This window comes from Diabrotica virgifera, chromosome 8, assembly GCF_917563875.1.
Source record: "Diabrotica virgifera virgifera chromosome 8, PGI_DIABVI_V3a".
Taxonomy (NCBI): Eukaryota; Metazoa; Arthropoda; class Insecta; order Coleoptera; family Chrysomelidae; genus Diabrotica; species Diabrotica virgifera.
In genome coordinates, this window is record NC_065450.1 from 195,332,558 (window position 1) to 195,345,208 (window position 12,651).

The 12,651-nt window shown below is 32.7% G+C and overlaps 1 protein-coding gene across 3 annotated transcripts in view; it reads right to left on the bottom strand.

Annotated features, from left to right (window-relative positions):
- LOC114340034 (uncharacterized) overlaps positions 1–12,651 on the bottom strand; it is a 75,728-nt gene that overhangs the window by 41,299 nt on the left and 21,778 nt on the right. For 2 of the 3 annotated variants that reach the window (XM_028290746.2, XM_050659251.1), the window contains exon 1: positions 5,280–5,696. The exons of the other annotated variant lie outside the window; for it this stretch is intronic. The gene's annotated coding sequence lies outside the window, so the exon portion shown is untranslated. Of the gene's footprint in view, positions 1–5,279; positions 5,697–12,651 lie in introns of those variants that run through there. 3 annotated transcript variants of the gene reach the window in all.

The window sequence follows — 12,651 nt, forward strand, 5'->3', positions numbered from 1 at the left end:
TTTCTTAAAAAAAAGCCAGTTGGTTTAAACCAGTTTGGTTTTTTTCTTAAAAAAATGGTTTTTTTTTCTTAAAAAAAACCAGTTATAACAAAAAAAACATCTTCAAACGTAATAATCAACATAACTAAGTTCGAAAGTAAAAATATAGAATTTATTTATCTTAATTTTCTTCATTTGCCGTAGCTGTATTAAAAACTTAAATAAAACACCAGTTTGGAGGCTCAATAAAAAACTAGGTTTTTTCTTAAAAAACCCAGTTGGTTTAAGTTTAAACCAAGGTTTTAAGCATGAAGTTTTTAAAAGTTGTAAAATTTGTACTTTTTCGAGTTTTAATTCTGTAGCCTAGGATATTCAATGTAGAGAAAAACTTTCAAATAGAAAGATGTGGGAAGTTAAAAAACCTACAATTTGAGCTATGGTAAGTTTAATTTTAATAATTTGTATTGCAAAATGTCTAAAATTGCCGATTCTTGCAATTGCAATATTTATTGTATTAATACTGTGCACTGTGAGCTTATTTTATGTTTTAAATTGAAAATGTTTTAATTCCAAACAAAAAAAAATTGTAAAGCTGAATCAGTTATTTATTGCTTAGATACCTATTATCAATTGTTTATCCCGAGAGATCAAATGTCGAAGGCTATAACTTTATTTGAAAAAAAAAATCGTAGCCTCAATCCTAAATCCATTTGCTTCCTATATTTTCATGTGTTGATGTAAATAAATGCGTAAAAAAATAGCAGTCCATTATTTCGGGTTTGGAAAAAAGGGATTTCGCCTTAAATCGCTAAGAACACCAAGAGGCCTTTTTCATGAAAAATGCCTAGAGGCGCAAAGTTTTTACTGTTGCCAAATTTGTCTAGAGAGCCTTTGCAATACCTACTTTTAACTATTTTTATTTTGCAATACATTGTTAATAAATTATCCATCTTTCGTAAAAAAAAATTATTTACGTTTTTTTGTTTCAAATGATATTGTTTTTGGTACCATCTAACTGAAATACCTATCTAGCTAGGTGGTCTAATTAACTTTAATAGTGGTGCCGAGTTTGGCTTTTTGCGTTTGGTGTACCACCTCAAATAAGGATATATATGTACCAACAGTGGTTACATGTGCCACAGATTGAGAATCGCGGATATACCCTATTTCACGAATATAGGTCTGTTTTGGATTATTTCGACAACGAATATTGTGCAAAATATGAAGAAAGAAAATAAATTGCAAATTACATTGCTGTTTATTGGAATAATTATTAGAGCCATTTACTTTCGTACTTCTTATGTTGCACACTGAAATATTCGTTGTCGCGATAATCCAAAACAGACGTATGTTGGTGGAATGAACCATAGAATCGATTATATTGGTGTGGTAAAAGACACTAGTGTTATTGGGGGGAAGGGGGGGGGATTTGGTCCCTATGCATCTTTTTGGAATGCACCGCTCGCCTATAACTATGTATTGACTATGACAGGATGCTTTAAGGATGAATTTTAACCCTTAAGTACTAACATCTTAAAGTAATGGCGTAAACACTAACTAACCGCCTGACAGACGGGTTTAACATTTTAGTGGTAATTTTTGTTTTTGTTAAATATTTTAATGCAAAAAAATATCTCAATGACTTACTGAAAGTATTGATTATCTAAAAAACACAATAATTAATCTAGTTTTTATGTACTTATTAAAATAAAAAACATTATAACAAGAATGGAAGGATTGTTTGTGTACCTTTTTACTCCTAAAAAAAAGTGTGATAAAAATGAAACAAATTAAAGAATCTTAATAAAAATTTATAATCAAGTTAAACAAAGAGTAACAAAAATGAAAATAAAAAGGTTTTTAAAAAATGTCAAAACAAAAAAAAACTGACAGGTACTATAGTTAGTACAGTGTAGCAATGGTAGTCAGTGACAACATTTTCATCACAAATTGATTCCACTTCGCTTAGGTCGTCTTCTACCTCATCAAACCATTTCAAAAGAGTTTCCTCAGGGTCTTTATTCCCTTATTTGATGATTTTTGACGAACTGGGGCACATTATGTGTAATGACAAACTGGGCACAAACACTAACACCCCGTCTATTAGACGGAAATCACACTTTGAGCCTAAATATCTTTCGAATAATAACCTGCAGCCAATTGCCGAATTCAATACTACTAAAGAACAATCCAACTTGAAAAGTCATAAACGGGTGACCTTCAAAATTTTCTAGAAAGAGAAATATCCCACTTTCGACAAGCGATGCCGTCTGAGAGACGGGGTGTTAGTACTTAAGGGTTAATGATTCCCTTTATACATTTTAAAACTGCTTAATTCATAAACACCTAACTAAATATTTTTACGGCAAGACTAACATCATAACTACTCCCAGAAATTCAACATTTCATGTTTATTTACTGAAAAATAAAAACTATACAACCATCTCAGTTTACTTAAATCTGCAACATCTTGTTCTAAGTTCCATAAAATAACAAAAGCCTATCTATTTGGAAGACCATATTATTCAGTAGCAGGGTTTTTTAATGAATAATCAATAAATTACAGTACCCTTAAATACAAGTAGTATTTTTACTATGTTTGGGTATCATATGCAGCAGGTTAAACTTATTGGTTCTCAAGGTTGTATTATCCAATCTATTTAAATTTGCATTAGATTGTTTTTTTATTTCATATCTTTTGTTTTGTAGATGATATTGACGATTTATGTAATAATTTTAATAAATTGTAATTATTGTTATGTTCCGACTTTTTGCAAGTTTTTCCATAAAATTATACAATTTTCAGTGACAAAAAGGATATTTATAATTCCAATTCTTATTGTGGTTATTTAGTATCACCTGTACATCAATGTAATAACAAAAGAAAATTATTTTCAATTGGTCCAAAATACTATCCCTTTTTCGGCGCTACTGACTTTCATGTAAAAAAGCAGCTTGAGCAATTCTTGGTAATCTATTTTTAATGTATTCTCGGAAAATCCAGCACTGTTATCGATCCAATTGGACTGCTGTCGGAAATTGGCCTTGAATATTTTAATGAACAAACAACATAAGATACAATATAGTGTTTATTTTTAGCTTTTCGGAAATCCTAATAATGTGATATTACCACAAAAAACAATTCCAAATGAATCACAGGAAAAAAACTATAAAAAAACTACAAAGCATAGGTGGACACTTTACTACATGAAAGTTCGGTTGGGTTACGCCCACTGAGAAAACTATCGTTTTGGAATAACTACTCCCAAAAACAAAATTTTGTAATTCAGTTAGAGTGGCATTCTGTCCAAAAGCTTGTACTTAACTGATTTTGTCTGATTTGGTTTTGTCTGATTTGGACCAACTGGATAGTGAAAGCAACGAATATAGACGTCTATATTCGTTGGTGAAAGGTTGAAGGCAAACTTAAATTTAGATCTCTGGTATTTCCCATGACGATGACAACTTTTAAGCAAAAATAACAAGATATTCATGCCTTTCTAGGTGCGTAATACCAACGAATATAGAGGCATAAGCATAAATTATATTCCTCGGTAATACGTCGTCAGGTCCACTATCTTCTTCGATAAAATATCACCAGCATTGAAGTTTGTAACAAAAGAAATATTTCCTTTTTTCTTTCACTCTCTTTTATAGTTACATAACATTGTTTCTTATATTATTTAGACAAGGCGAAAACGGCGGGTTCGTTAGAAAAAATATTCCCATGCGATTTTTTTGAACAATCACATTCATGAGACATCCCAGAATAAGGTTCAAGAAATCGGTCGCCCAGGTGAAAAGTGGTCCCAATTTTTTTTTAATCAAATTGCAAAAATCAATATTTTTGGTCCGTACAAATTTTTGTTATGTTTTTTGTACCATTCTGGACAAAAAAGGTCTCTTGTAATTTTTCTCTAAAGTTGATCGTTTTCGAGTTATAAACAATTTTAAATTGAAAAAAACAAAAAAAGGCGATTTTCAAGGCTTAATAAATTGGTTAAAAGTTATTATTACGAAAGTCAGAAAGTAACTAAATCAAAGTTTAAAGCCCCCCTACAAGATCCTGAAGAAATTTTTGTCATTATTTTATTACGAAGCTGTTATTCTTACGTAATAATAATGAGCGCCTGCACGTATTAGGCTGCCGTCTATGGTGAGTGCGAGAGAGATGCCATTCCGGCAGTCCAATGGGGCATCTTACTCGCAGCCACATTTACAGCCGCGTCAATACGATCTTACGGCTTACTGTTAATAATTAAGAATAACAGCTTAGTAATAAATTAATGACACAGATTTCTTCAGGATCATGTAGGGGGGGCTTTAAACTTTGATTTAGTCAGTTTCTGACTTTCATAATAATAATTTTTAAACGAGTTATTAAGTCTTAAAAATGGCCATTTTCGCGTTTTTTTAAATTTTAAATTGCTTATAACTCGAAAACCATCAACTCTAGAGAAAAATTAAAAGAGACCTTTTTTGTCCAGAATTGTCTAAAAAACATAAAAAAAATTGTCCGGAGCAAAAATAATAATTTTTGCAATTTGATTTAAAAAATAGTTTAAAAAAAATTTGGAGCACTTTTCGCGTGGGCGACTTCTTGAACCTTATTCTGGGGTGTATTACAAATGTGATTATGCAAAAAAATCTCATGGGAATATTTTTTCCAACGAACCCGCCGTTTTCGTCTTGTCTAATTTGGTACCAGAACATCGGTGAGTTTTATAGCTTTATTTTTGCTGCTACCCACCATTTTTATAATACAATTCCCAAACATTTTCTATTAATGCAATTCGTACAAATACATTGTAACAAAAGATAAAAGAAATACATTATGACGTATTCTGTTTGATGTAATACAAATTTGCCTCGGCAACAAGATAACAAAGGTATTATCAACAAATAGAAGTGGCATAATATGCGTCTATTTTCGTCGATATTAAAACAAATAACCCTTTGAGGTACGCCACTGTCAATACTTGTTGGAGCCATACAAAGAATGGAGTGTGGGGAATGAACAATTTGATTTTTTACGTTTGTTGAGATTTCAGTCAGATTGTTAAAAATTGTTGAAAAAGCAAGCATACGGTTGGTTAATATGTAGATACGAGGACAAAGATCATTATAGATTCCGCTATCTGATATTCTATCAAATCTCCACATTGCACAATGTTGTGCAACACCTAATTTTTCTCAAAAATTGGCTAAACTATGATAGTTTTAGGAATGATAATAGAATTAATGTTTGTATAAAATAAAAACGAGACTATAGATGTTAGTGTAATGTAAAAGAAACTTACTCAAAACGCCTTTCGTTGCCTTCACTCAAAAACTTTGTTGATCAACAACCTTTTTAACAAATGTAGGTAGTTGAATCGCAAAAAGGAACACAATTAAACACTACTAGCGATCAAAACTTTTTTTAAAAACTATTTTCAAAAATTCCCGTCAGAACCAAAGCAGAAACACGTCTGTTCTCTGGTATAGTCGCTAGATTTCTGACGCAAGCAAAACGACGCGATTCGAACTTTCTCCAGGGCGACAGAGTGCGAGCGATATCGCTATTTCTGTTGGGCCCGTTGTCGAGATAGAACCTGATCCTCCACTGGAAATTCGTGACATCACCAACAGCCAATGAAAAGAGTCGATGTCACGGGACCGAGTGTGTGAGTTTGCATTTTTGTGAATCATCGTTGGGGGCACCGTTTTCTTGAAGCGATTGTTCTTTCCGTACAATCGACGGCAAAAGTTGGCGGCCTGCCAGTGGCGGAGAAAGTGGATTCACCGAATATTATGATTTTCTCACGTGATGGAGTCACGTTCAACAAAAACATGAGTTTTATGGTTCATTAGTCAGAATAATAGTAAATTTTATTTGTAGTGAAATAGTATCCATAATACATAATCTAGTAAAATATTAAAAATATATTGGGGATTTAAATTTATGACGTAATAAATAGAAGAATATAATATTATATAATAGATACAATCATGATAATACATAATGTAAATAAGGTAAACAAAACAAAATATTTATGATAATATGACATGAAAATTATAAATTAAATAATTACACTTTTATAAAAAAGAACTTTTTATAATAAAGCGTTTTCATTATTTATAGGACCCAATATAAAATTATAAACTATTTTGTTCTTTCAATTCTATCAGGCGCGGATCCAAGGCGGGGCAATATTGAGACATCGCCTGGTATCTACTGACATTTTTTTTAAGAAAGAGATAATTAAGATTGAAAATAACTGAATAACTTAAACATAAATACGGCAGAATTCCTTAAAGTCGAAAATTATTAAAATGTAAATATCTTTGGAACATTAAATGAAAAATTCCCACAATAAATGTCTTTCTTACTATACCATCTAATGCCAGAGACCAGATAACAATAGTAATTATTGCCGCTGCTACGTTATGGTAATTTGTTTTCTAGAAAGGTTTGTATTGTTCATTGTTGACTGCAATAAAGTAACCGATTTAAAAATTGGTCGGTCCACAGAATCCTATGTATAGACCTAAAAATGGAAAATACCCAACTAATAAATAAGTTAACTTTAACTACCTGCTGTTGTAGCTAAATGGCACGTGTACATAGACAGTAAGATTGTTTATTCTTCACCCTGTTACAAGTAACTCATTGTCTTGAAGAATAGACGATATGGCATAAATAATATTTTGTTGTATTGAGTGGTCGTATTGCCAGTTCATTGAGTTCTTGCATGCTAGCTAAATACTAACACGTTGTAGGTAGAAGTCTTAAAATTTATATTGTGAAAGTGATCAGTGAAGGATTCGTTTTAAAAAGTAAGTGATTTAAAATATTAGTTCACTAGATTCAACTGAAATATTCGTATTATGTCTGTTTAAGAAGATATTTAATAAAAAATCGTTCTGGTATAAGTACTTCTTTTCGAGATTAAGAAAAGTGTATGTTAATCTATATATTTTTAAAAGAGGATATTTACAGATTTTTCATTTTTTTGTCCTTTGTGTTATAAAAATTACAGGATTTTTTTCTTATTATATATTGCTATAGATTTTAAAAGCTTATCCTTTTAAAAAAAGTCTGTTTTAACTCAAACTGATGTACGAAATTCTATTGTTTATTTGTTTGAAATCCATAAATTTTTGCTTTTCTTCGGTGCAAACCCTAAAAGCTGTGCCTACATGTCCTGCATACTATAACGTATAAACATCTTTATTTATTTTTGCTTGTTCATTCCATCTAATATCTTAAATTCATTCCATCTAATATCTTGAATTCCTGTAATTTTTGCATCATTCTTATATCTAGTACCTTCGCTAGTTTGTACATTTTTGCTGTTAAATTAGTATACGTAACTTAGTCTATGAGGGTATTTGTCTCCGAATTCCATCGTACTGCATCAATTTACTTGATATTTTCACAGTAAGTAGGTAATAGTTCAACAAACAAAGTCTAACCTATATCCTATACCGCTTTTATAGAGGAAAATTTTTGGTCAAAATAACCACGGAAGTGGAAGCTAGAGAATCTAATTCTAAGCAACAATAACAATTTCTTTTTGTTTTTGATAACTCGATCCTTTTTGAGTCATCCGTGGTTGAAAATTAGCCATTTTCATTGAAAAATGGCACCCTTTCGGATAGTTTCTTGCGAATACCTTAAAAGTTATTCACCTAACAAAAAATGATCTACAGGGTGGACCAAAGAAAAGAGTCCACTTAAAAATACCCTTTCAAATGAGCTACCACTCGACCGCTATTTCCTTTTTAAAAATAAGGTGCTGGGGACGTGGAAGGGAGGGGGTTGACAAATGACAGATGTATTTTATTTCATTGAGAAGAATTTAGAAAATTTTTATTTCATTGCCCCCCCTTGCAAGGTTGCTGGATCCGCCGTTGATTTCTATGTCGTAAAAGAATTTTGTAATCGACTTTTTTAGAGGCATATTTTCTCTAGAGGGTTTAAACTCATATAGGTAAATCAAAGAAAATATTTGAAATGGTATACTATATAATATTTATATATAATAATTAACTTATAAAATATGAACTTTAAGTATATGTATTAACTTTTAATTATAAAAAAAATTAAAAAAAGATACGCAACAGGTGAGTTTTGAACTCGAAACCTCTCGATCTGCAGTTTAATGCTCTACTACTGAGCCAATATCATTTTTTAGTTATCGATTTGTTGACGTAGGTACTCTAAAATGAAATCTCAATGTCATTGCATTAGTCACATTTTTAAAATAGTTTGAAATTAAAAAAATCTGTCTATCCATATCATAGCAGTTAAATATTGCATTGTTAGCTACTTCTGATCTATTCTGAAAATTGCAGGTGCCCAGGTAGCCTAGAATTATGTTTAAAATGGATTACAAGATTTGCAGACATAGTGTCAAAGACCAAGCCAAGTATATAAAAACGTTTTAAAAATGGAAAAACTCTAGGACCCGATGACATACAAGAAGAACTCTTAAAGTACGGCGGTAAAATGATAATTGAAAATGTAGAGATACTTTTTCGCGAAATTTTGAATATAAAGCATGTTCAATAACAGTGGAAGACCAACATTATACAAATACAGAAAAAAGAAATAGCAAAATCCTATAAATTATTATTCAGTCACTATCCTTTAGATTAGTTTAGATTAATGAAAAATACATAATCAGTGAAGTGAAGAGCTACAAGTCAATAAAATAAATTAACTGTAGATACTATTTATAATAAGACAAATTGAGAGAATGCATTGGAATATAAGATACCTACCTAGATGCTTTGTAAATCTGACTAAAGCCTTTGACTGCGTTGGATTAGATGACTTACAATTAAAAGAAAAAACCAGTATTAGAGTACGTTAAAGACCTTAACAATAAAAACAAATTGAAAATTTAAGTTGAAAATGAATTATTTTCGATTAAGAGACAGAATATCAAATAACCAAATAGAGATATCTATAAAACAGATAGGCCCTTTTAAAGATAGCGAGATAACTGACAGTCACGGTTACGAATATGACTACAGCCAAGATCGGAGACAAGAACATGCCTAAGTTCTAATATAAGAAGAAACGTTGATCTTGATTATTAAGGAATTATCTACATTGTTATTAGAGATGCTGAGAATATATTTTTATAGTTTTTCGTCGCTAGTAGTTCTTTACAGTGTTTGCAGTGAGTGTTATTTCGCAGAGATACCTAGATATGAATCAGGAAATGCTTCATTGATTTGACAAGGTGCAGCATAATTGTCTTAAAGAAATTTTGTTAGATAAAAATATAGACAGTGGAGACATTATAATAATATGTAACCTCTATTGGAAACAAACAGCGAAAACGAAAGTTGAACATCACTGACTGAGGATATCCAGATTCGCCGTGGGGTACGCCAAGGGTGTATTTGATCACCATTTTTGTCTAATTTATACAGTGAAACCATCTCAGAATTAGCGTTGGCCGAAGTCAATGAGGGCCTAATAATAAACGGCCACTTAATAACAGAAGATAATATGCTGACTATGCAATTCTTCTAGCGGGAAAACTAGAAAAACTGCAACACCTTGCTCAACAACTAATTATACATTGCAACGACTATGGACTAAAACTAAATTTGAAGAAAACCAAGTTCAGGTTATTTACAAAAGCACAAAACATTAAGTGAAGCTAGTACTAGATAATACAAAAATGGGCAAATATCTTCGTACAAATACATTGGAGCATGGATCACAGAAGGCACTGATTCAGATAAAAGAAATAATATACTAGTAGTCTCCCGTTTTATGCCGCTGACGCGGCTTTGGGATTATAGCAGGGTAGTCTGCTATATCTAGGGCCTGCGGAATACAAGGAAGGTAACCGGGCCAGTGCTACGCTTTAACCGCCTATTACTACCCCTGGTTTTACCCAAGGTACTCATTTTATTCAGGCTGAGTCGACCTGGGGCCTATAGACATTTTAAAAATGTCTAGTTGTTCTTGGCGGCGCTAGGACTTGAACCCAGGTCTACCAGCACGCGAGCCAAGCATACTACCGCCTGAGCTACGCCGGCCCGTAAGAAATAATATGCCGCATTTAAATTGCACGGTCAATTTTTAACACAATGAGAAAACCTTTTTAACACAATGAGAAAACGGCCCGGATAAGAATGATTCTATGTTTTGTTTTCTCCACCCTTTTGTATGGGGTTGACACATGGACACTGAAACAATCCAACATTAAAAACCTGGAAGCATTCGAAATGTAGTGTTGCCGACGTATTATGAAAATATTATAGATGGATCGCAAAACAAACGCATAAGTTCTCGAAAAACTAGGAAAACAATGCAAAGTTTTAAATTCGATAGAAATCAGGAAGTTGGAATACTTGGGGCACCTTATGAGAGGTCAAAAATACGAACTATTAAGGAATATAATGCAGGGCAGAAGAAGCGTATTTACGCAATTATAATTGGCAGAATGATTTTCAATCAACGATAGGATCGAAACTTGAAGAATAAGGAGCTCTTTACATTTACATGTCAAATTGTGTCAAAGTTCTTCTATGTCGTTAAGGAGACCCTGCCGTAGTTTTACTTACGTACCACACTGCTTCCTCCATTCACCTATAAAATTTTGTATCCGAATGTACACTCGTAACTTGCAAAAACAAGTCTGGACGCGAAATCGACAATTATGAGCAAAATTTTGGGTTAATTGCTTAATTGTTTGGGTATTTCCTGAAATCACGGTGCGAAGAAGAGTGAGGTGAGGAGTAATCTGTGCCTGTACCATCACGGATCAGTTTTTTGATGGTACCGTTGACCTGAAATTGATTTCACCTTGAATGGGTGTGATTATGTTAGGTTGATTTGGATGTGGATGTAATTTTATTCTCGAAAATCCCCGTTTTCTAATTCCAGGAAACGCGAAATTAAACCAAACAGTCAGGCAGTGCCGTAGCATAAGCCGGAGCGTTGTATCAAATTAAAATTCCGGGAGGATTTTGAATTTTACGTAAACATTCTATCTATTATCTATTAATTCTGTATTATCATTGATTAAAAATTACCTACTCAGTGGGTAGTGTGTAGGTAGTTATTACCCAATGGTATTATTTAATATCTCTTTGGCAGTGCCGGATTAACCATTAGGCAAAGTAGGCAGTTGCCTAGGTGCCTCGGCCCCAAAGGGGGCCTATTCAAATATCGCGCAATACCATAAAAGTTATGGTGGACGTATAAAGCTACATTACAATGCATACTTTTGTTCACGTTCACATAGAAAGTATATGCTGCGGGAATACATCGCTAATGAATGCCCTTTGGTAGAAGGACCAGTACTACAGATGGAAACAAGAATCGAAAGTGAGCAAAAAACACAAGAAAAATCAGGAGAAAGAAAAGATCCTTAATCAAAATCCAAAACAGAAGCAAAACTTATAGGTCTGGATCCCGCGTATGAAAAAAAAGTTGATTAATAGCAAGCTGAAAATTTGTTAATAGCTTAAGGGTGTCTAGTCGGACAAACTTTGATATATGGGAACACTGGAACAGGGGAAGTTTTAATTGTGGAACAGGTTAAAAATTTGGAACGGTCAGACCACGAAAACGGCAGATGTATTTTGTCCGACAGAACAGACTTAAACTCTCCGAACAGAAATTAAACTCTCATGCAAAAATCAGACTGCTATTTATCACCAAGTGGGCGTTTTAATGAGTGGAACATGTAGAATATGTCAAATGACAGGAATTATGACAGGTGATAAATAGCAGTCTGATTTTTACATGAAAGTTTAATCTCTGTTCGAAGAGTTTAAGTCTGTTCTGTCGGACAAAATAAATGTGCCGTTTTCGTGGTATGACCGTTCCAAATTTTTAACCTGTTCCACAATTAAAACTGCCCTTGTTCCAGTGTTCCCATATATCAAAGTTTGTCCGACTAGACACCCTTACGCTATTAACAAATTTTCAGCTTGCTATTAATCAACTTTTTTTTCATACGCGGGATCCCGACCTATTATTTAAACTCAGTTTCACACGGAAATCCATAGCTAGTGAAGCAGCAATCAATGAAAATACACGTGATGGAATAGAAATAACTGAGGGAAACGTAGCTTCCCTAACTGAAGAAGATGAAAAAACATGTAACGACAGTTCTATTGCAGTTCAAGAAGTTAAAGAACCAGAAACCGAAACTAAGTTAAAAATTGAAGTTAAAGATAAATTGGGTCCTAAAGTTTAGGATCATCCTGGTTAATACACCTCTGCATATAGGTAGGTACCTATCTTGCTAAAACGTGTTTCTTAATTCTTCAAATAAAAGTTCATTTTTTTTAATTATTACCACTTACTCTGTAGCGTCTACGATTTTTGTCGGCAAGGTCGTTAAAAATGTATCAAAACACAGCAATTACAGAAGAAGGAACTATGCAAGTAAACATTGATGCTGAGCTATAAAAGTCGATCAATCATTGTTACCTGGTAAAAAAACAACAAGTGTGGAAAGAAAAAGAGTTACATAAAATTAAAGACGAAGACAAAAAAAAATGAAATTAGAGATAACATAATTTTTTTGGCTTGGGCAGTTGTCATTCAGAACAATGTTTTTTATTCCATAATATCAATATGTTTGTGGACATATAAATAGAAAGAGAGACGGCATGGAACGAATGGTAGTTGAAGGCAACGTAGAGGGC